At 41.2% G+C, this 25,707-nt stretch overlaps 1 long non-coding RNA gene and 1 pseudogene across 2 annotated transcripts in view; one reads left to right on the top strand and one right to left on the bottom strand.

The window, feature by feature from the left end:
• Positions 1–25,707, top strand: part of LOC143623028 (uncharacterized) — a 26,765-nt pseudogene continuing 1,058 nt past the window's right edge. Inside the window, exons 1-5 of the transcript XR_013151816.1 lie at positions 1–753; positions 1,173–1,908; positions 14,481–14,644; positions 14,937–15,869; positions 24,450–25,473. The product of XR_013151816.1 is annotated as an uncharacterized LOC143623028 (transcript). The remainder of the gene's footprint in view (positions 754–1,172; positions 1,909–14,480; positions 14,645–14,936; positions 15,870–24,449; positions 25,474–25,707) is intronic.
• Positions 17,051–19,951, bottom strand: LOC143622855 (uncharacterized). Its single transcript, XR_013151792.1, has 3 exons — positions 19,544–19,951; positions 18,130–18,241; positions 17,051–18,012 (listed from the first exon to the last, which is right to left on the bottom strand). It is a non-coding gene; the product is annotated as an uncharacterized LOC143622855 (long non-coding RNA).

The following is a 25,707-nucleotide window of genomic DNA, read 5'->3' on the forward strand; positions in this document are numbered from 1 at the left end:
AAAGAAATTGAAATGCTTAGCCTTGTCAAGCATCCCAACATAGTCACTTTACTTGGATTTTGTCTTGAAGGTTCTGAGATTATCCTTGTTACCGAAAATGTTTCTAATGGACACCTTATATGTCATTTGGGAAACACTAACCAGATGCGTATTTTGACATGGGAAAAGCGTTTGAAAATCTGTATTGATGTTGCACAGGCATTGAAGTACCTTCACTATGAGATGGAGGACCAAAAGGTGATAATAAACCGTGATATAACCAGCTATAGCATTGGGTTGGATGAGAATTTGGGGGCAAAGATTGTTGACTCTTGGCTCTCTGTAATCCTGCCTCCAAATCAAAACGACGAAGCTCTCTATCTCAACTGGTTTGGCAGACCGGCCTACGCAGATCCAGAATATAAGAAGACTAATAAATTAAAAAGAGAATCGGATGTTTATAGTTTTGTAGTAGTTTTGTTTGAAATTCTATGTGGGAAGACAACCTTTGACCAAATTTACGAAAAGGAGAGTGCCTTAGGGCAGGCCCATGTGGCAAGACAAAGCTTCAGCAAAGGAACACTAGAGGACATGATAGATCCTCTAATAATAGGAGAAACTAGTGAAAGCAGTTTTGTATTAAATAGAGGGCCCAACAGGAATTCTTTGCGCACATTTATTCAAATTGCACATCAATGTGTGTCAGAATCTCAAAACCAACGCCCAACAATGAAAGTCGTGGTCAAGGAACTTGAGAAAGCATTATTCTTACAAGTAAGTTGTTCTAACTTCATCCTATCAATACCTAGAAGTAATAACTGTGATGAATTACTGTAATGTCAAAACAAACTATTAGGTTTACATTGCTAATAACCCTTTCCACTTTCTAATATTGTATTGTGTATTCAACCTGTCAATATTAAATTAAAACCTGCCTTATTGAGAGTACGGTTTTTATGACTTTGTTGAATTGGTATATGAAACTGACAAAAGGAACATGCATATTAAAATCATATTTTTCATTGTTTGAAGTCTATGATGTCACCAACTTATCAATTTCAAGGGTGTATTTTAAAATGTTATTGTTATATTTTAGCATTCACCAGGTTTAATATATCTTTTTAACTCTTTTTTGATCTCCAATTTTTATTTTAACAAGTCATAGTTTAATATTTGTGCCTTATGGTCCACAGAAAAACAACAAAGACAACCCGAGAATTCCACTTGAAGACGTAAAATTGGCCACACAAAACTTCCATCATGACAATTATATTGGCGGAGAAGGATTTGAGAAAGTCTATAAAGGAAACCTTCAAGATGGTGATGAGTTTAATACCGTTGCTGCAAAGCGATTAGGTACAAGGCTTGGTCAAAAGGAAAAACAATTCTTGAGTGAGCTCCAAATTCTTTGGGAGTATAAGCACGAGAATGTCATTGGTCTTGTAGGCTACTGTGATGAACAAAATGAAAAAGTCATTGTTTATGAATATGCATCCAGAAGAAGTCTTGATAGGTATCTAAACGATGCTACTCTGACATGGATGAAACGGCTTAGTATATGTATCGATGTCACAAGCGCGATGGATTTCATTCATGGAGGAGTTGGAAAACAAACAAGGGTAATACATGGAGACATCAAAACTGCAAACATTCTACTAAACCATGATTGGAAAGCAAAATTTGCAGGGTTTGGGCTTTCTTTAATAAGCCCAATAACTCAAGAAACCGAGTATGTCGTTGATTATGCATGTGGCACACCGGGATACGTGGACCCAGTTTACCAAAAATTAGGATTTCTGACCTTGGAATCTGATATTTATTCATTTGGTGTGGTTCTATTTGAGATTTTGTGCGGTAGATCAACAATTGCTGCTCAAGAACTTGAGGGTCACTGTCTACCAGATTTCATGAGAAGAAGTGAAGAGGTATGTACCCGCCTCAACACCGAGCAAGGCGGGTCAACCCACAAGATAAAGACATTATGAAGGCACAAAGCCAAAACCTATGCGCATGGCGCATACAAAACATGCTCAGGCATCATATGCCCAGGCACACATATGCTCGCGCATCACATACGCGCGCGGCGCATCAGCGCGCGGCGCATATCACATGCTCGTGCATATCACATCCGCCCAGACACACATGCTCGCGCATCACATATGCGCGCAGCGCATCAGCGCGCGGCGCATATCACATGCTCGTGCATATCACATATGCGCATGAAATATCTGCGCGTGAGAATAAAGAGAAGACCTCGCGCATCCTCAGGATGGGCGCATATCACACGTGCGCATAATCAACCTCGTCCTTATCCAAATCAGGATTAGGGCAACCTTGATTGTGCACGTCAGACAACCTTCCAGAAGGCATCTTTTTAAGGAGCAAGAATATGCTGATGTTGACAGCTGCCAAATGGAAGGTCGACAACTCAGCATGACACATGTGTTACCACGTGATTACAACCAACGAGAAAGCGCCAGGTGTCCCAGAGGACACGTGGCGCAGTGCGATTGGAGGAAGCCAACGAGGTTGAGCCCAACCGGTGGTAACCTTAGCACTATAAATACAGCATCAACTCCACTTTGATGACACATTCATACTCAATCATTGACAGTTACAAGCAGTGATAACACATTCAATCATATTGAATTACTTTCACTCACAATCAGTTACATACAAAGAGACAGTCTCACAATCAGAGGGTATTAAGCTATTCAGCAATACTCTTGAGATTCTCTTACACACACATTATTATCTTCTCCACAAATATACTGATTCTCACGCCGGAGGGTTACCCCAAAGAGGACCCCTCTGTCCCTTTCTGAGGGGTAAGTAACGGCGCTGTTCATTTTGTAGGTGGAAGAACACAGACCCAGAAGAACCATCGGTGAAATAGTATAATCACACCCGAGGAAAGTAGATCTGCTACCAGTGAGTAGATCCACGTTTCTTCATTGGCGCCATCCACTGTTACAAACGGCAATCAGATCTCATCAGATCTATAAAAAAAAAAAAATCAATCACCATGGTTTCTGGAGTTCGTAACGTTGATCAAGCTCTGGAGGATATTGAACGTGAGGGTGTTAACGACGGACAGCAGGTTCTGAGGGTTCCGCGTGATTCTACGCGTACCACCAGCAACCATCCCTTCGTCACAACCCCTCACGGCCAGACTGAAACTCCTCCAGACGATCTCACGTTACAAAATATGGCCGGCGCGAAACTGAAAGGACCAATGGGTCCAGAAGAGGAAACAAATGATCCAAATGAATGGCTCATAAACGAGCAGCGGCGTCTGATGGAAAAATACAATGAAATGGTCAAGCAGAAAAGGCTAGCCGACCAAACACAAAGGCAAGCTTTTGATAAGCAGACTACAAAAAGGCCGCGCGCGCCGGAAGAAGGACATTCTGTTCACACTGCACACACTGAGTTCAGTGATGAAGAAGTGCATAGCATGAGGAAGACACGGGATACTCATGCAGGAGGCTCACAGCTCCGCGCGCCTGTGAACATGGCGCCTGGAGCCAGAGCAGATCTGGATCTGCACATGCCGTACAGCCCACCGGTCAGAGGGCAAGTGGACGTAACCACGCCCTACAGACCAGCCATCCTGGTAAAACACTCAAAGTTTACTGCGCGCATCGCGCAGGCTCCCATCCAGCACAAGACAAAGATGCCAAGTGGTCTGGGCAAATATGATGGCACAACAGATCCAGATGACTTTTTGCAAGGTTTCTATAACACGGGAAACCTAGAGAGCTGGACGATGCCAACATGGTGTCATATGTTTGCTCGCTGCCTCACGGGCGCAGCGCGGGTATGGTTCGAGAGCTTGCCGACAGGGCAAATTGATGGGTTCGAGGAACTATTAGAAAAGTTCCAAGCCCACTTCGTACAGCAGCGCAGGCACACGCGCGATCCTGATGACATCATGCACTGCATACGCAGGAATGATGAAACGATTGAAGATTACATCACTCGTTTCAATCAGGAATCCCTGGCAATCGGGGGTATAACTGAGCAGCTCCTGCGCGTGGCCTTTATACAAGGCGCGCGCAGTGATCAACTCCGCCGGGCTCTCGTAAGCAAAGATGGTATGCCCACCACGTGGGCCAAGTTAATGGAGGCATCGCGAGTTTTCGCGAGAAATGAGAAACAGATTGCCCAAGATAGGGCAAGAGAAAGAGCGCATCAGGCAGAATCACCGCGCAGCAAAGAGAAGAGGGCCAAACAGAACTCTGTATGGTCCAGGTTGCAGCCAACAAGTTTTTCTTCCGCGGAAAAACAAGCGCAACCAACCTCACCCCAGCCCCAAAAAGAAGTTCGTAATCGCGGGGAGGGTGACAAGAGGGAGGGCGGCAGAGATCCTAGCAGACCTCTGCCAAGAATATGGACACCCCTCACTAAAACACCTTCACAGGTGTTAAGTACTGAGAATGTCCAATTCAAGCCCCCCAAGCAACTACACTACAAGGGACCGCAAAACAGTGGCAAATATTGTGAATTTCACAGGTCCCCGGGCCACAACACCGACGCATGCCATCATTTAAAGGATGCGATCGAGAAGGATGTAAAGTCAGGCAGGCTGGCTCACTTGGTAAAAAACCAAAGAATAGAAGATGAGCAACCGGAAGGAGCCTCTGCCAGCAAGAAATACAAAAGAATCTGTGTGGCTGAGGGGGGACGACAAGGGCAGACGTCAAAAAAGAGAAGCGCGCAAATCCACGGAGATTGGCGCGAGCAGCAAGTCATCTTCCCAAGAATCAGGGGAGGCCCTTCAATAAGCAGTCCTCTCGTCATCACCACACACATTGCTCATTACGAAGTGTCAAAGGTCCTGGTGGACACTGGAAGCGAATCTGACATTATGTATGAGCAGTGTTTCAGAAAGTTAGACCCGGCAGACCAAGCGCGGCTCGAAATTGTGAACGCACCAATCTGTGGTGTCTCAAATGAAATCATACATCCCCTAGGCCAGATTCAGTTTGAACTAACTATGGGGGATGATGAGCACAAGCGAGCCGAAGTTGTCAACTTCTTGGTCTTGCCCACCACGTCATGCCACAATATGATCCTGGGTAGGGGAACGATTGCCCAATTTAATGCTATACCGTCGCCAGCGCACGGCGCATTGGGGTTCCCTACACCAACAGGCGTAACATTTGTTTACCGCGATCATTTGTGCGCAGTGACAAGCACGCCGCGGGAAGGGAGAATGAAACTTCCAATGGCTGACAATGCGCCAGAGAAGTGGATTTTAAACCCAAAATTCCCAGAGCAAACGGTCACAATTGGCGCTACCATTTCAGACGAAACGAGATTGAGAATGAAAAAGTTGCTCACAAAATACACGTCGGTTTTCGCGTGGCAACACTCCGATATGACGGGGGTCCCGCGAGACTTGGCGCAACATTCTCTTAACACGTTCAAGTCGGTGGAGCCAATTGCTCAGAAAAAGAGAATCATGGGGGATGAAAAGGCGAAGGCCATGAATGAGCAAGTGGAGGACCTGTTGCGCGCAAACATCATCCGCCCGATCCGATACCAGACGTGGGTAGCCAATCCTGTGATGGTAAAGAAAAGCAACGGGTCATGGAGAATGTGTATTGACTTCAAGGACCTCAACAAAGCATGTCCGAAAGACTGTTACCCCCTCCCAAACATCGACGCAAAGGTGGACTCCGTGGCGCCATTCAAGCTCAAATGTTTCCTGGATGCCTACAAAGGCTATCACCAGATTCAAATGGCACCACAGGATGAAGACAAGACTGCCTTCAGAACCGACAAGGGTGTTTTTTGTTACACAAAAATGCCCTTTGGTTTAAAGAATGCGGGCGCAACCTATCAGAGACTTATGGATTCGGTTTTCAGTGAACAAATCGGAAGAAATCTAGAAGTCTACGTTGATGATTTGGTGATCAAGAGCAGGGAGGAGAGACAAATGCTCAAAGACATCGAGGAAACTCTTCAGCGCCTAACGGAAGTTAACATGAAGCTCAACCCGAGCAAATGTATTTTCGGCGCGGAAGAGGGGAAATTTCTTGGTGTAATGGTCACTAAGGATGGTTTCAAGGTGAACCCTGAAAAGGTGGAAGCCATCCTTGACATGCCTTCACCATCCACCATGAAAGAGGTTCAGAAGCTGAATGGTAGATTGGTGTCAATCAACAGGTTCCTAGCGAACCACGCCAGCAAATCTACTCCATTCGTTAACACTTTGAGGAATTGCTTGAAGAAGAGCCAATTCAAGTGGACGCCTGAGGCTGAGCAAGCTTTCAGTGAGATAAAAGAATGTCTCATAAAGCTGCCCGCGCTCACAGCTCCACTTCCTGGCGAAACCCTTACATTGTACTTGTCAGCTGGAGACCGCGCCATCGGCGCAGTATTATTGGTGGATCGCAAGGGGATCCAAACGCCAATATACTATGTGAGTCGGGTGCTGACAGACCCTGAGACGCGCTATTCCATCATGGAAAAGTTAGTTTTGTCACTAACACACGCGTCGCGCAAGCTTCACAGATACTTCAATGGTCATCCGATTGAAGTTCTGACAGGTTACAACATCCAGCAAGTCTTGCGACGCCCTGCGCTATCCGGAAGGCTGACAAAGTGGGCGCTGGAATTAGGTGAACACACGATCACTTATAAGCCCCGTCCAGCGATAAAGGGTCAAGTTTTGGCGGATTTCATCACGGAAATCCCAGAGGGAAAGATTGAAGAAGCTCAGCGCGAGGTAGACCCTCCGCGAGCAAATGATGAAGAAGATGTTTGGAGGCTATTCACTGATGGAGCCTCCAACAGCGAAGGGTCCGGCGCAGGCCTCAAACTGGTGGACCCTGATAATCATGAATATACTTATGCTATTAGGTTGGACTTCAAGAGTACCAACAATGAGGCTGAGTATGAAGCCCTGCTGGCTGGTCTGCGCATTGCGCGCAAGTTTGGAGTTAAAAGGCTAGAGGCCCATGTTGATTCTTACTTGGTAGCTGCTCAGGTCAACGGCCTATATGACGCCAAGGAGAACACAATGCCTCTATATCTAGAGCAGGCAAAAAAGTTCGTTGAGCAGTTTGACTTCTTCAGAATCATACACATCTCGCGCAGCGAAAACAAGTCCGCTGACGCGTTGAGTAAGATGGCATCAACTAATTTTGATCACTTTGGCAAAGATGTCAGGGTGGAAGTGATGAGCAACCCGTCAGTGCAAACGCAATCGGTCCTTGTAATTCATACAACCCCTTCATCCTGGATAACTCCAATAATGGAATTCCTGAAGGAGGGGACGTTACCGGATGATCGCGCACAGGCGAGAAAGATAAGACACAAGGCGCAGAACTATGAATTACTTGATGGTACATTATATCGGCGCTCTTATCTTGGACCGCTCATGAAATGCCTGGATGCTGAAGAAGCAAGCTATGTGATTAGGGAGATTCATGAAGGAATCTGTGGAATACACGCTGGTCCGCGCATGGTGGTTGCCAAGGCAATGAGCTCAGGCTACTATTGGCCAGGCATGTACTTGGATGCGCTAAAAGAAATCCAAAAATGCAAGGCATGTCAGAGCTACGCGCCAAACACCATGCGTCCAAAGAACAACTTGATTCCAGTGACCTCCGCATGGCCTTTCCACAAATGGGCCATTGATATTGTGGGGCCCCTGCCGCAAGCGCAAGGGCGAGTGAAATTTTTGGTAGTGGCGATAGACTATTTCACAAAATGGGTTGAGGCCAAGCCACTAGCAAAAATCACAGCTGAGGCGATGAAGCAATTTATCTGGAGCCACATAATTTGCCGTTTTGGCCTTCCTATGGAAATTGTGAGCGACAATGGCAAACAATTCACTGACAGGAAGATATCCAGCTGGCTCAAAGAACTGCACATCAACCAAATCTTCACTTCGGTCTACCACCCTCAAGGGAATGGCCAAGTGGAGCGCGCGAATCAAAGTTTGTTAAATGGGCTGAAGAAAAGATTGGAGGGAGAATCCCATTCTTGGGTCGAAGAGTTACCTAATGTCCTGTGGGCGCACAGGACATTAAGCAAAACTAGCAATGGCGAATCCCCGTTCAGCCTAACGTATGGGACAGAGGCTATGATCCCAGCAGAAATTGGATGCCCATCCCATAGGGTACTCATGATGAGCAAGACTGATAACGAGCGCGAAAGAAGATTGGACCTCAACTTGCTTGAAGGGCGCAGAGAAGCGGCTATCATCAATGAAGCCAAATACAAGAAAAAGCTGGAAAAATATTATAATCAGCGCGTTAAAGAATGCCACTTCAAGAAAAATGATTTTGTCCTTCGAAACAATGAAGCTAGCCGCGCGATACCCCCAGGAAAAATGTCCCCCAATTGGGAGGGACCTTATCAAATTTCAGAAGATTTGGGGAAAGGCGCGTACACTTTAAAAGATTTGAATGGCAAAAAGATAGCGCGCGCGTGGAACGCAGCACAGCTTAGAAAATGCTTCATGTAAATGTTCAAATATGTAATCAAGGCTTTTAAGCCATCATGAATGATGATTCGCGCTATCTTTCAATATTTGTTCTATTACCTTTGCATACATGTTTCACACTTCCTTTATTAATTTGGAACAATATGACAACACTATATTGACTTCAAAGCAAAATAAAGCGAAGTAAAACATACATGCGCGAGCCTTAGCTCAAACGCGTTAACGAGTCTTAACTCTAAAACGCCAGGGCCTTAGCCCAAACTTACGAGCCTTAGCTCAAACACGTTAATGAGTCTTAACTCTAAAAACGTCAGGGCCTTAGCCCAAAACAAAGAGCCTTAGCTCAAAACACTCACAAACATCCATCTTACATCCCGCGCAGCCTGATCATAAAAATCCTTAAACACAACTAAGGCAAAGTACATGCCATATCATGTTAAGGTCTCAGGTCGAGGTCGCGCGCGGAATCATAGTGGATATCTGAGTAACACACGCTGACATGTAATGGCTAAACTCATACTTCCATATAAATACCGCGCGACAACGACGCGCAAAAAAGAAATAATGAAAAGTTAGCGCGCATGTCAGCATAAACAAGATACTGCGAAACCACAAACAAAATAGAACAGAGGTTAAGTGAATAATTTCCTTACAACCTTGTTCTTATTTTAACGTGCAAGCATATCTTATATCTATACAAGCAAACATGAAGAGATGAATGGAAATGCGCAAGATGTGAAAAAGAGAAAACAAGTTTCATTCCATTGGATTGAAATTTACAAGTATGATGAGTTACAAATTACAAGTATAAAAAATTAAATATGTAAAATTTGATGAAGGGCTTCTCAAGTCTCCACGTCGACGTCAGCCACTTCATCACCTTCATCATCTCCCGCAGCATCTGACGCGGCCTGCTCCTCATCTCCGAACTGACCATAGTCAAGTTCTTCCTCCTCATTGGAGTCTTCTATCACGACGGTGTCAGGAGCAGATTTATTCGCAGCGCCAGAGCCGCTGGCAGGGGCAACATCCCCCGCGCCACCATCATCGCTACCAGCCCTCTCGCATTCATCGAGCAACTTCTTTAGCGCGCCGAGGTCGGGCTGGTCAGCAAGCGCAGCTATCTGCAAAATCATTAGAAAAGTATTGAGTACAAAACACTTGGAAAAATTAGTCAAGTAAAACTCATTAAGGTCAAGGTACCTGCATAAGGATGGGGATGGGAGTATTCATGTACTTTTCCCCCACCGCGGCCATGTCCGCGCAGGCCGCGTCGCTCTTGTAAGGGTACTCGGATGGGTTCTTCTTCAACATGCCATAGTCATACCCATCCGTAAACCCTTCAGCTCGGCCCACCAAGCGCACGGCGGCATTGCAGTCCATCACAAGGGCCTGAAACTCGGCGGAATATTTCATCGCCAAAGCGCAGCGAGTTATGCCCTGTGACACCAGCCATTGGCGATCCTGCGCGAGGCCAGCAACAGACGTCTCGAGGACAGGAACCTGGGAGTTTAATAACTCAACAGTTTCCTTAGTCTTTTTTAGCTCCTCCTTATCAGACGCTGCTGCCGCCAAGATTTTTTCTTTCTCCGCCTGCGCAGCACCAAGTGCTTCCTGGCTGGACGCCGCCGTCGCCAAGGCCTCATCTCTATCGGCCTGCGCGGCCGCCAACTCCCTCTTCAGGCGCGCAACCTCGCTCTCCAGTGATGATTTTTCAGTGATACTCTGGACGATAGCTTGGTCACGCGCCTCAGCCTGCTGTTCCAAGACACGCACTCTACGCGCGTACTTGGCAACTTCGGCCTCCGCCAACTGCTGCTTCTCCCGCGCAGCTTGGAGCTCATGCCCGCGCTTAATATAGGCGGTGTTGGTACTTGCTCGGTTTTCGCTGAGCTCCGCCTGGAGTTTCTCAGCTCGTGCGCGAGCATCAGAAAGGTTCCAGGCGGCCACCTTAGCCTCTTGCTGGGCTGCCACAAGAGCATCGCGTACTTTAATATAATCGCGATGAAGCTCTTGGGAGGCAGCAAAGAAAGCTGACCCAGCGAAAATGTGATCGTTGAGCAAGTCAGCGCGGGTGCGCTCCTCCTGATACCTCCTTTCAGTAGGAGGCACGGCATGAGCCCAGAAGTCCTCGCATACGCCCATGGATTGGAAGGAACTGTCTTCATTAATATTCCATCTCGGGCGATAAACGTGGTCACCTTCCTACAAAACACAAGAAATGTTCTAAGTCATAAACATACTTATATGGAGGTACGCGCAGCGGAGCAACAAATTAAAACATACCTGCGGGGATGAAGCAGAAAAGTCAGCGCCAGCCCCACCAGAAGTATGCGCTGCGAAGGCTTGTGGCATCGCAGGGCTGGCGCGGTCTCCCAAGGAGTCCTCAGCTTGAGCCCCCTCATCCTCCTCATCTTCTTGAATAGGCCTCTTCTCCTGCGACCTGGGGGGCTCCAAACCAGCCTCCCGGAGAGGGCTGCGCGTAGGAGGAGGCGAGGGAGGTCTCGACGCCGCCAGTTCGGCGCGCAATACGGCTTCCTGCTCCTTTGTAACCCCAATAAGGGGAGAATCAGCACTAGCAGGAGCAGGACCAGAACCAGCGGCGCCGCCAACGGCGCCAGGAGTGTCGCCAGCAACTTGTACGCCAGCTACAACTCCTATGAACAAATCAACAAGGAAAAATGGTTTATGACTGAATCCGAAAGAAAAATAAAGAAGACAAGTGTGCAAAACATACCTTGGCGCAATTCTGTTCGCGCGGCGAACATCGCCATAAAGTTCATTCTACCCTTTTCGGAGGGTAGAACAGGGGACTCCGAAGCAGTCCCCGGCGCAGCCTCAGCACCTTGTGGCGCCTGTGGCTGATCTGCTACCGTCGCCGGTTCTGCAAACATTCAAATGAGCAAAGGTTTAATAACAATTCAGCCAGATGAAGATAAACAAAGTATACCTGTTGCAGGCGCGGCACTGCTTCTCTCTTCAGCCGCGCGAACGGAGGAGGTGACGCCACCATACCTCAAGTGGACAGGAGGTCTGCCCACTTTCACAGGCAGGGAAGCTAAAGAAACCTTGGTGGTAAACACCTGGGTTTCCTTAGGTCCCTTCGTTTGAGCATGGGGATGAGCAACAGGGGTGTCATTTTTCTTCTGTTTCTTACTGGCCCCTGCGCCAGATTTCCCCTTAGCTTTGCGCTTTAGTAGGGGCGCCTCCTCTTCCTCCTCCTCCTCTTCCGCGAGCTCCAGCTCGTAGTTTTCAAGCGCATCTGCAAAAACAACCAACAGAACTGTTAATAAACTTGGGTATTCTAAAGGAATGAGCATAAGTGCGAAGGCTTACCAGGCGCGTCACTGTCAAAGTCAAATTCCAGATCCACTGGGATGAACATGTCATCGAAGCGATCTGGGAAACCAACTTCCCCAGCGCCAAGCGCGACGGAGCCACCCTCCACTTGTTCATCATAAGCGGCAAGGACATAATCCTTGGTGACTGCGCAAAAACAAGTCAAGTGATATCAGCAAAAGAATTATGTTCGCGCAGAAAAAATAAATAAAGCAATGAAATAAACTTACACAACCCGTCGACTTGGATAACGGGCTCAAGCGCGCTGTCGGCCCAAAGCTTACTCATGCCGACCCCCACCAGCGCCTCCTCGCAAATTTTCTTCGCGGGGGATGGTTCGGCGGTCAGTTTCTTAACCCAGGCGCCAGTTGGGTTCTTGAGGACACCCTCATCCGCAGGCGCAGAAGAGATAGAGCGCATGGTCATACGGATGGGGATCACACCAGCCCTTATGTAAAAGAACCTCTCAGACCAGTCATGAAGGCTCTTGAATGAAACAGTGGAGCACTTCACCTTCTGACTGCGAGGAATGAAAGAGATCCAATTGTCCTGGATCTTGGGCTTGTAAAAATATTGAAAGCGCCGAGGAGTGGGTTCCTCGCGCTGGGATTTGCACATGAACTCAAAGTGAGTCACGCGCACGAGTCCAAACGGATGGACTTGGGATATATGAATCCCATAGAACTTCAGCAGTGCACCCACAAACCTTGTCATCGGGAGACGAAGGTTGCAGTGGGTGAAAAAGTGGCTATATAGGGATATATAGCCGGCAGGCGGGTCCGCCGCCGTTTGCCCGGACCTAGGCAACATGCAGCCAAACAGGGTGGGAAAGCCCTGAGAGGCGATGAGGTTGTCGAGATCGGCCTGCTTCAATTTGCAGAGGATTTCATTCCACCTTTTGGTGGCCTTGGTCCTCCCTACTTCCTCCGATGTGGTCTCAACAACCCTCTTCCCTTTCCCCTTTTGCTTCAATGTCGACATCACCACAGACTTCACACGGCGTCTTCGAGAGGCAACAGAGGTGATTGAGGGGCTAGACGAGTCTGAACTATCAGACATACAACTGCACCAGCAGATAATCGAAAAATCGAAAAGATGAATATACTCAATTCAGAATATGAAAGGCAGAAAATAGAAAATTTGAAACAATGAAGATGAAGATAAAAATTTCCTAAGGGCCTGCTTTTATAGGCCCAGGAGAGAGAAAAGTGGTAACTGATGGGATTTCACGCGCCCCCACTCACAGGTGTAAGCCAACGAGGGCGCGGCACGTGTCCCTAACACTGTTGAGGGGACATAAAAACGTAACGGACCTGCCACGGAGCAGAGACGCGCCCCCACTCGCAGGTCCTAACCAATGCGAGCGCGACACGTGTTCAAGACAGCTGTGTGAGGGGACGTGAAAGGCAACTGTAGCACCTCGAGCACACGAAACGTCTGACATGTTTACGGCGCACGTCACCACCAACTAACCACGTGTTTGACCCTTCGTTTTCAACCCTTCGTTTTCAACCAAATGGATAGAACTTCGCGCAACGATGGAAACAACCAATAAAACGACAAAACCCCTTTAAAGACCAAATCAGTAAGTCTAATATCCATCTTACCGCGCTCGCGCGAAATAAGACACACATTAGACTGGGGGGGCTTGAAGAGGTATGTACCCGCCTCAACAACGAGCAAGGCGGGTCAACCCACAAGATAAAGACATTATGAAGGCACAAAGCCAAAACCTATGCGCATGGCGCATACAAAACATGCTCAGGCATCATATGCCCAGGCACACATATGCTCGCGCATCACATACGCGCGCGGCGCATCAGCGCGCGGCGCATATCACATGCTCGTGCATATCACATCCGCCCAGACACACATGCTCGCGCATCACATATGCGCGCAGCGCATCAGCGCGCGGCGCATATCACATGCTCGTGCATATCACATATGCGCATGAAATATCTGCGCGTGAGAATAAAGAGAAGACCTCGCGCATCCTCAGGATGGGCGCATATCACACGTGCGCATAATCAACCTCGTCCTTATCCAAATCAGGATTAGGGCAACCTTGATTGTGCACGTCAGACAACCTTCCAGAAGGCATCTTTTTAAGGAGCAAGAATATGCTGATGTTGACAGCTGCCAAATGGAAGGTCGACAACTCAGCATGACACATGTGTTACCACGTGATTACAACCAACGAGAAAGCGCCAGGTGTCCCAGAGGACACGTGGCGCAGTGCGATTGGAGGAAGCCAACGAGGTTGAGCCCAACCGGTGGTAACCTTAGCACTATAAATACAGCATCAACTCCACTTTGATGACACATTCATACTCAATCATTGACAGTTACAAGCAGTGATAACACATTCAATCATATTGAATTACTTTCACTCACAATCAGTTACATACAAAGAGACAGTCTCACAATCAGAGGGTATTAAGCTATTCAGCAATACTCTTGAGATTCTCTTACACACACATTATTATCTTCTCCACAAATATACTGATTCTCACGCCGGAGGGTTACCCCAAAGAGGACCCCTCTGTCCCTTTCTGAGGGGTAAGTAACGGCGCCGTTCATTTTGTAGGTGGAAGAACACAGACCCAGAAGAACCATCGGTGAAATAGTATAATCACACCCGAGGAAAGTAGATCTGCTACCAGTGAGTAGATCCACGTTTCTTCAAGAAGATTTGAAGAAGGTAAGCATGATGAAGTGGTGTTCGAACAGATAAGGGAACGGATCGAGCCAAAATCATTGGCTATATATCAAGAGATTGCCTACCAATGCTTACATCATGAAAGAGAAAAACGACCAACAACAAAAACAGTTCTAGCGCAACTTAAGAAGGCATTGGAAGTTCAAGTAAGTTTTAAATGCCTTAATATAATCAGTAACTTCAATTTGTGTTCATCTTAAAAAGTTGTTTATGCCATTAATCTATTTAGGAAAATAAGAAACGTACAACACGTATCCATGTATATTTGAAGAACCGTAGATGCTTATGTAATAATTGATGTCTGAATAAATATTTATAATTAATTTGACCGAATAAAAGTAGTGTGCAGATGCTTATGTATAGTCATATTGAACTTACAGAGTATAGTATTGCATTTGTAAGTCTATGTTTTCTCAATCCTTTCTACTTGATAAACAGAACATGGTATTAACAATGACCAAGTTTGCTCACTTACAAATCCCACTTGAAGACGTAGTAACGGCCACCGACAACTTTCATCATGATAACATCATCGGACACGGTGGATTTAGCACCACATATGAAGGACGACTCTTGCAATCTGGAAGGTTGATGAAGATTGCTGCACTGAAGTTTAATTGTAAGCACGTGGAAGCAGACCTCGAGTTTTTTAGGGAAATTTCAGTGCTCTTTGATCACAAGCATACAAATCTGATCTCTATTATTGGGTTTTGTGACGAGGAAGGCGAGAAGATCATCGTAACTATGTATGAGGCCAAGGGAAGTCTTGGGCAGTATTTAAACAGCCCGAACCTCACATGGACCCAAAGATTGAAGTTATCTGTTGGTGTGGCTCGTGCGTTGAGTTACCTCCATTATGACGAGGGACGTGATTATGCTGTTACACACTGTAACATTAATAGCAACATAATTCTATTAGACGGGAACTGGGAAGCCAAGTTATCCGGTTTTGAAACTTCCATCAAACGATCAGTATACAAAAAAGACCAGGTCTGCCTTTGCGAGCATGTTGGCACAATGGGGTGTATGGACCCAGCTATTGAAAAGACGGGAGGTGTGACCCACAAGTCGGATATCTACTCATTCGGAGTCGTTTTATTTGAAATGCTGTGCAGGAGGAAAGCATTTGTTCAGAACGACGCTCAAAGTTTTCTGGCTCCATTGGCCAAATATTGTTATGAAAACAAAACCTTGCAAGATATAATATGTCCTGATCTACAACGGAATCTGATGTCCCCACAATCACTTCTCAAGTACTCAAACATCGCATATTCTTGCTTAAGTGAGGATCGAGCAGACCGCCCTAATAAGGACTATATTGTTGATGAGCTTGAGAAAGTACTGAAACTTCAGTTGCGACGTGAAAATATTGTAAGATATTTTGTTATTGTTATCGTTTTTATTTTGCCTCTACCAGATTATCATTCTTGCATATCAATTTTCCTTTTGTTTTTATTTCCTATTCTATTTAGAAGTAATACATAGGAATTGTAAAAAGACTCCAAACTTGACATAAAAATCTGGAACATTCAGAATGGGTAATGGGACCAACATTCGACTATAGAGCTCGGCTTTAATTTATGTGATACCCGTCGATTACCTGAACTCGTTACTTGGATCAAAATCAAGTGTATATATTATGATCTTAAGATGTATAGTACACATCGTGTTAAAGTTTATAAAACTTTAGTTTATAACCAACAAAAATTTAGAATTGTTTGAATTTAGCTCATTATTTGATACTTTACGTCGATTATTTAGGTGAGCTTAAGTTTGGATTTTGGGTAATAGGCATATATAACAATGGTTAGTTTGTAACCACATAAAACTATAAGAGACATGCCCGATACCGGGGTATATCTTTTTACTCAATGGATGATGGGTATTGTATATATGTGTATTATACGGGATTTGAGAGGCTGTTTTATAATCGAGTATGAAGGTAATATTATCAAAACTCGAACTATTACCTTATGTGGTCGAACATATGTTGACTCTTTGATCATACAGTTTTTTTGTATGCATCTATCACTATGTTAATAATAATAATAATAAGAGAAATCTGCAATTTGCCTCCCTGGTTTATATCGTCGCTGGATGGATTAGCCACTGAAAAAGATTTTGCGAACTTTGCACCACTGTGTTTCTCCGACGGGTTCTTCTGACTCCTGCCGTCAGTTGACCATGAGTTGACTGTTGGTATTTTAGTAATAATACTAACATATTAAGGGTATTTTAGTAATCTTCTCCTAATAAATAATAAATATAAATATAATAATAATAATAATAATAATAATAATAATAATATTGATTTCCTGTAAGAATAATAACATTGTTGATATCTGAACTCAACACCACCACCACCATTTTTGAGATTTATTACATAATCTTTCATTTCACTTACACCTTGTAGCAATCACTTGATTCAATTCATCAAAATCAGGTTAGTATTATTCAATCTATATATATATATATATATATCCAATATCTCTATCAATTATCGATTTACATAATTTTGCACCATTAATTTCAACGACTTTGTAACCCACGACAAAAAAAATGTCATATAGTGACATTCAAAATGTACCACTAAAAGACAAAAAAATGCCACAAAAGACCCATAAAAGAATGTGCGGCACACATAAAAAGTGCCACTAGAAGCAGTGACGCTAAAGCCTTTTAGTGGCACTTTTTCGATCTGCCGCACAAAGTTTTTAAGCTTTTAGTGTCACTTTTTTTTCTACCGCAATATGAAAAAAGACTTTAGTGGCACTATTTTTATGCTTTTAAAAACTAATCAGAGCTACATATCCATTCTAGTTTTAGTGGCACTTTTTTTTGCCACAATTAAAAAAACAAAATTTTGTGGCACAAATTTTGTGTCGGTAAAGTTGTTTTGATTTAAATATATATACTATTTTTAGTGACACATAATTTTACCACAAAAGTCACACGATTTACAATATAAAATATAAGATAATAGTTCAATAAAATTGTAAATGTATACATCATAATATTATAAGTTCAATAATAATTTCAATCCGAGATATATATTGCAAATGTTTACATGGTGAGTCTAAACATTCTTTTTGGTGAGAATTTCACTATTATAAACCTTTGCTCGAAAGCTTCTCATGATATATGTCAAGCCACCATCATGCCCTTCGTAGTTCTTTTGCAAAATCAAGGTTCCCCAAATCTGCATAAAAATTTATATTACAAGATCAAATTACTTAGCATTAATATAAAAGACTAAAAATAAAAATAATAATATTAATAAAACAAGTTAAGTTCATAAAAAATCTACTTTTAAAACTCACATTACCGGTATGTTGGCCCATTTGACTAAGGTTTGAATGAGAAAGCTAATGTATCTAAAAAAACATATAAATAATTTTAATAATAAGTTAATACCAGTACAATTGGAAACGTATAGAATGTTAACCTCGTATTGATATTTGATACAACACCGTGTGCAAATAGGAGAAACATGTTCCCATGCTTTTTTACCAGTCTGCAATAATAATAATAATAATAATAATAATAAAGCATCATATAACAAAAAAATACATTAAAATAAACTATTAATATTTGCATAGCTGAAAAGGTGAAATAATTAATCAGAACATACCAGTAAAAATATTGCGCAGCCACTTCAGTGATAGTACAATTACAGAAAACAACAAAGAATGAGTATTTGAAGATTTCACAATTTGGCTCATAAAGAACTTTCATAATCTTCTCTATATATAAATCCAAGAAATAATAATATTAATCAACCATCAATGTTGCAATAATTTAAAAGGATATGAAATTAAGCCCCTTTTGCATTTGTATATCATTTGAATTGATAAATTAGAGAATTTACACGCATCCTATTGCCTAAATTTAAATCATCAAAAACATTCCGTGTACAAATCTTCAAATTCAGGCAATGCTAGCAATAATACGTGATTCAGTTGAATTCAGACCCTAATTTCCCTTAAACTTTTATACGTAGTGCTGATTCAACTTCTGTTTTGCCAATACAATGTCCACTGTTTATTTATACGTAGTGCTGATTCAACTTCTGTTTTGCCAATACAATGTCCAATGTTTATGTTAAAAATTGTAAACAAACTGTATTATATGACAGTTTTAGATGTATTAATGAATAAGATTGTAAACTTACCTGACATTAATTACATCATCTACTCTTCTAGTGAGCCTACAGTATCTATCCTTGTCTCTAAAACAAATGAAACAATATGTAATGGTTTATTTGGGTGTCATTAACTACTAAAAGTAAAAATAATATAGAAATATAAAACAAAATAACCTACTTTAGCCATCACCGCTAAAATAAAACACGGCGAACGCGCTAAAGTAAGTTGTTTAAGATCTTTCATGACCCCCTGTGTCGTGTTTTTCATGATCACCAAAAGGAGTTATGAATGTTCTGAGCCACGAGGCTTTAAAGCACAAATAGCCACTGCACTTGCCTTCCATTTCCATTTCATTTTCATCCATTATAAACACAACCAAATTTCTATAAAATTTCACAAAAGTATAAATTAATAAGATAAAAATATTACATTTGAGCTTGTGAAACTCTATGTGCACTTGATTGTGAAGAAAATAATATAAAACTAATGTGTACCAAATCCAACTCGTATTACACTATCAACAGTTGATTGTGAAGCACAAAACTAAATTATAATAATTTCTGAGCTGCATTTAATAAAAACATGAAAAAAAGAAAAGAAAAGAAAAGTTACCTCATGATATTCTCAACTTTGATGGCCTCACTGATTGAGTCTCTCTGAAAAACATCCTTCTGTTCAGTTTAGTTTGATTTCATATAACATTAGGGTTGTAAATGCTTCGGTTTAAAACCGTGAAACCGTCCAAATCGATCATCGGTTTGGGTTCCCGTTTTTTTTTTTGCTTTTAGTTTATGGTCGGTTTCAACATTTATATACCATAGTGAATGGTTTCGTTTGTGGGTTACACCGGAAGCCAACCGTATTATACTGGACGGTAACACAATGCTATTCAGAACTTACTTTTTGAGGATGAGGAACAGTGGATAACAAAAAAGCTAAGCAAAGAATTGGACTTCCTTTTGTTCTAAAATAGAGTGCTTTTTAGACATTTAGTGGTATCAAGTTACAATCCCTATATAAAAACTTAATAATCTTGATGCTAATATGTAAACAAATCCGATAAATAATTGAAAAACTCAATGGTAATTAGTTACAAGTGATAAAAACAAATTAATTGATTAAATATGGAGAAGAAAAACTCATAAAAACTTAATGCAGGCAAAGGCTTTGATTAGGGTTAATTGGGTCGAATGGTGAGGAGAAATTGTGGCATGCTAGTGGTGGTGCCGGTTCGAGGCTGCTCCGGTTATGCAAGGAAGGAAATGGATGCAGATGAGGGCTAGGCTCCGATTACGGTTGTGGAGTCCCTAACAGGAAATAAGTCAATTTATTTCTTTTAAGAGGGAAATTAATAAAACTCAAATTATACCCGGAGGGAAACTTTAGTCTACAAGTTGATTACATTAGAAAATAAATTTTAACTCAAAAGAAAGAAATTAAGAAGTATAATTACACTAGAAGAGTAATTCAAATAACTATAATAGTATTAATAGAAAATCGATTAATAGATTATTATTTTTTAAACGACCAACCAAGTAACGTAGAGTACTCCGTACGCAGCCCCATTGGTTAAAGGTAGCTCAAGCCGGCCATGAGTCCGGACGAACAGAGCCCCCTAGCGGCCCACCTATTAAGGGATTCCTCGGATAAAACCCGACCCCCACGCCCGTCAAAAGGCACGACATCGAGGGAATGGTAAAACCGGGTGAGATCAGGACTCGAACCTTGGCAAGCCAGGATCATCCCTCATATCTCCCATATAAATTGGTGATACTGAGGTTTGAACCATCTACCTCTCACTAGTAAAGTGAGTACTTTGTCATTGAGCCACATCCAATTTATGATTAATAAATTAGATATTTTATCTAACGCTAAAACTTAGGTCGATTTTGACCAAAAAATAATTCGTACTTCTGTAATATTAAAGAATAAATATCATTTTTTTAATTAATGATTTGCAATTTTTAGAACAAATTAGTATATATAGATGTATTTGTTTTATTTATAATAATATTCACATAATTTGTTACTAATATTAATAAACTTATGATATTTGACATATATATAGCATCCAAGATATAATTCCTTTATATTTGAAATGTTTGAGTACTCTCTGAGTACTGCGAGTAAACCCAACTCTCAGTCGGTCGCATAGGGTCGGCCAAACGATTTTTGTGACCTTTGCTTGCAATTAGCCTCTAGTCAAACAACATTGGGGGTGATGGTTAAGGCTTAGATATGTGAGGTTCAAGGTTCGAAAGTTGACTTGAGGTTTTCCCACAATTGTGAGCTTTCTCCTTGATAATGTTTGTAGGTTTGTAGTCAAGTCGAGCCGAGCTCAGGCCCAAGCTCGACTTAAACGAGCTGGCTAGTTAACTTTATTGAACTGAAAAATTCAACCTCGAGATCGGCGCATTTCAAGCTCAAGCTCGAGCCGAGCTCGAATTTTTTTTTTATTTTTTTACATATATTGATTTATAAATAACAAAAAAAATACAACTTTTAACATCAATTTATAAACTAGAGAATTTATAAATTATATTTTTATTTTTTGTTTTTACTTATAATGTTTTAAAACTCGAGTGGAAAAGTATATGTATTATTTTTATTTTTTTCTATTATTATATTTAGGGTTTAATCTAAATGCGCTAATGAGCCAACTAACCAGCCAAGCAGGCTCATTTTGATTCTAGCTTTTTTCGAGCCGGCTGTGAGCTACGAACTTTTTGAACAACCCTAATGTTCTTGAATGAGTCATGACTGAAACATCAAAATCAAAATGAATAGTCATAAAAAGACTCATTAGAGTATTAGTAGTAGTTCCAAGGGTAAAGTTAAAATTTGAAGGGAGGCAAAAATGAGAAGTGTAAGAAGGATTTGTGACAACACAAAAAACCCTTTAAAAGTAAATTAAAAAAAAAATCATAACTCGAAATATACATAAAAAATGAAAAAATTTAAAAAGCTAAAATATTTCCTCCGTCATTCCCGTTCAATAAAAAATAAAAATAAATTGATGAAAAGACACAATGTTGAGATCAAAAACATAATGACGAAAATAAACAAAAGATATCATTATAACTAAAAAAAGACATAGTAAATCGCAAAATATAATACAACGTCAAACAAAATATAGCATAATGTTAAATAATATAACACAATATAAAGAAAAAAAAAGACAAAATGTCAAGATAAAAAGAGAACAAGAAAGACGGTGGAAATATTTTTGTGTTTTACTTTTTTCGTTTTTGTTTTAAATCTTAAGTTATGATTTTTTTATTATTTTAAGAGTTGTTTTGTGTGGCTATAAATTCTACACATCTGTCTCATTTTTATTTCCTTTACTAAATAACATAGCCAGTAGTTCCAAATGTTGTTTGAAAGAATTTTCATTTTCCCAATTAACCCATTTCCCTCCATCTCATTAATTTCCCCCCCCCCCCCCCCCCATTCCAAAATCGCAACTTCCCAAGTTTCGACTACCATTACTAAAATCAAGATTGGTATTATAATATGTATGTAAAAAATATCTAGTTAAAATAACTAAGGGTTATCTTGCAACAGTGCAACCATTTTAACAAAATGATAATAACCTAGTCTTATTTTGTTATTATACTTGTATCACAATCGAGAATTACTTCTACTAAATCTAAATGCCATTAAAAATATGGGTCAAGCAAATACGAGACACATTAAGTGATATTAAAAACCTAAATTTCAGTGACACAAATATTAAATGCTACTAAAACTGTGTGCCAAACAAATGGACATGCACAAAGTGCCACAAAAACCTAACATTTAGTGGCACATATGCTAAATTTATTATCAGTGTGTGCTGGGAAACTATGACATATGCAAAGTGCCACTAAAACCAAAAATAGTGACACAAAACCTAAATGCCATAAAAAATGTGTGCCACTAAATGACATTTTTTTTAGTGACCCTAGCACTTGTAATCATCACTCCGTTCAATTAACTCGTATATATATATCTCCAATTAACTCGTTTTTCCGGTCATCAGCGCCACGGCACCACGCCGCCTGTCTTTGGAATGAACGTCGGAGGCAGGGTCGTTTGGTCGGTCGTTCGGTTCGGGTGAAAAGTTTATAAAAAATGGTTCGTTTGGTTGTTTTCGGGTGAAAAGTTTTAAAAAAATGGTCCGTTGGGTTGTTTTTCGGGGTCGGTTCGGGTAAAAAGTTTACAAAAAAAAGGTTCGTTTGGTTGTTGTCGAGTGAAAATTTTACTAAAAAATGGTTCGTTGGGTTGTTTTCGGGGTCGGTTCGGGTGAAAAGTTTACAAAAAAATGGTTCGTTTTGGTTGTCTTTTCACTAAAAACGGTTCGTTTTGGTTGTTTTCGGGTTAAAAGTTTACTAAAAAACGGCTCGTTTTGGTTGTTTTCGGGCGAAAATTTAACTAAAAAACGGTTCGTTTTGGTTGTTTTCGGGTGAAAAGTTTACTAAAAAATGGCCCGTTTTAGTTGTTTTCGGGCGAAAATTTATCTAAAAAACGGTTCGTTTTGGTTGATTTCGGCGAAAAGTTTACTAAAAAACGGCCCATTTCGTTGTTTTCGGGCGAAAAGTTTACTAAAAAACGGGTCTTTTCGTTGTTTTCGGGTGAAAATTTTACTAAAAAACGGCCCGTTTCGTTGTTTTCGGGCGAAAAGTTTACTAAAAAACGGGTCGTTTCGTTGATTTCGGGCGAAAAGTTTACTAAAAAACGGTCCGTTTGGTTGTTTTCGGGCGAAAAGTTTACTAAAAAACGGCGCGTTTGGTTGTTTTCGGGCGAAAAGTTTATTAAAAAACGGCCCATTTGGTTGTTTTTGGCGAAAAGTTTACTAAAATGCGGCGCGTTTGGTTGTTTTCGGGCGAAAAGTTTACTAAAATGCGGCGCGTTTCGTTGTTTTCGGGCTAAAAGTTTACTAAAAAACGGCGCGTTCCGTTGTTTTCGGGCGAAAAGTTTACTAAAAAACGGGTCGTTTGGTTGTTTTCGGGTTAAAAGTTTACTAAAAAAACGGCTCGTCTGGTTGTTTTCGGTCGAAAAATTTAGTAAAAAACGGTTCGTTTCAGGTGAAAAGTTTAAAAATATGATGATTTTGATGATATAGATATGATGATTATGAGGATAAAGATATGAAAAAATGGATATAGGGAGAAGAAGATGATGATTATGAGAAACTCTTTAATGAAAAGAAGGAATATATATTTCATATAGTATAAGTATAAACAAACACTTGTTTAGTTCAAACAGTAAGTTTTGTTTGTTGTTAACCCAAAGGTCACTGACCCGCCGGAGAAACACAGTGGCAGAACATTCGCAATTTCGTTTTCAGTGGCAAACCCATCCGTGACGATATAAACCAGGGAGGCAAAGTGCAGATTTCTCTAATAGTAATAATAATAATTATTATTATTATTGTTATTGTTATTATTATTATTATATAAACTTAAACATCAACCTGTTATTAGTTGTAAGACTTTTTTTTTTAGTTGCAAACTCTGTAGTCTGTACGATATATATGTTATTTTAATCTCTTAATTTATAACTGTTTAAACTTTAATATTATTCATCTTTTATTTTCACTATTATTAGAGTAAATTACGTTATGTGTTCAGATTAAATCTTGATTTGACTCTTCGATTTTACCAAGTATTGTCAAGGGATGTTGTCAGACAGGATTAATTAGTTTCCTTTTAGAGTATCGGAAAATGAGTTGGCCCAACTGTGATGTCAACAAAAAATTAGTTTCCAATTTTCTTATCATTTATCTAGTTGCAACTCTCTTTACAACCTTTTCACGTATTTGCAGGGAAACAACTTGGAACGCTTGAAGATTCCTCTCGATGATATTATTTTAGCAACCGATAATTTCTCAGACACATGCAGAACAACAGTTTGGCCATTATTATACCTGGTATAGAGGAGAACTCGATTGTTATGATAAAGAAACACCTCCATCCATAGAAGGGGAAAATAAAGGTGAACTGTCCAAGAAACACAACAGTACTGTACTTATAAGACGCGTCCGTCCTAGAGATAACGAGCAAGGAGAAGAAGTGTTCTATACAGAGATTGAAGTGCTTAGTAGTGTTAAGCATCACAACATTGTCAGTCTACTTGGATTTTGTATTGAAGGTCCTGAGATGATCATTGTCACAGACAATGTTTCTAATAAATATGCTTCTGAACATTTGGAAAACGACAATGACAAGCGTATATTGACATGGGAGAAACGTTTGAAAATCTGCATTGATGTTGCACGATCATTGAATTACCTTCACTTTGAGATCGAAGACCAAAGGATGCTAATAACCCGTTTTTTAAACAGTTATTGCATTAGGTTGGATGAGAAATGGAGGGCAAAGATCGTTTCATTTGGGTTACCTGTATTCATGCCTCCAAATCAAGAAGATGAAGCTCTATATCTCAAGATGCCTGCTGACACACCGTATAGTAGCAAGTACTACCTGGATCCTGAATATGTGAAGAGTGGTAAGTTAAAAAGAGAATCGGATGTTTATAGTTTTGGAGTAATTTTGTTTGAAATTCTATGTGGGAGGTTAGCTTATGATCCAATTTACCTGAATGAGAGTGACAAAGGGTTGGCCCATGTGGCAAGACATAGCTTCAGCACAGGAACAATAGAGGAGATGATAGATCCTATAATAAAGGAAGAAACCAATGAACACAATTGTCTTCTAATTAGAGGACCTAACAAGGATTCTTTGCATACATTTATTGAAATTGCACATCAGTGTGTGGCAGAAACTCAAGACAAACGCCCAACAATGAAAGTTGTCGTCAAGCAACTTGAGAAAGCATTATTCTTTCAAGTAAGTCAATGCCCTAAAGCGCTAATTACCATTTTGTACAATCTGTAAAATGCTTGTTGACATTAGATTAAATTAATGAAGTACAAAGTGAATTTCATATGTACAAATGTACAATAGTATCGATCTGAACTTAAACCGTTAATTTCAACAAGCTACTTTTATCTATGAGCAATGAGTCAATCACCAGTATTTATATATTAATTTCAAATACTAATTAAATCATCCATCGTAATT

This window comes from Bidens hawaiensis, unplaced genomic scaffold, assembly GCF_021521415.1.
Source record: "Bidens hawaiensis isolate Kalapana, Puna unplaced genomic scaffold, B.hawaiensis_p1.1 tig00003244_1, whole genome shotgun sequence".
Lineage (NCBI taxonomy): Eukaryota > Viridiplantae > Streptophyta > Magnoliopsida > Asterales > Asteraceae > Bidens > Bidens hawaiensis.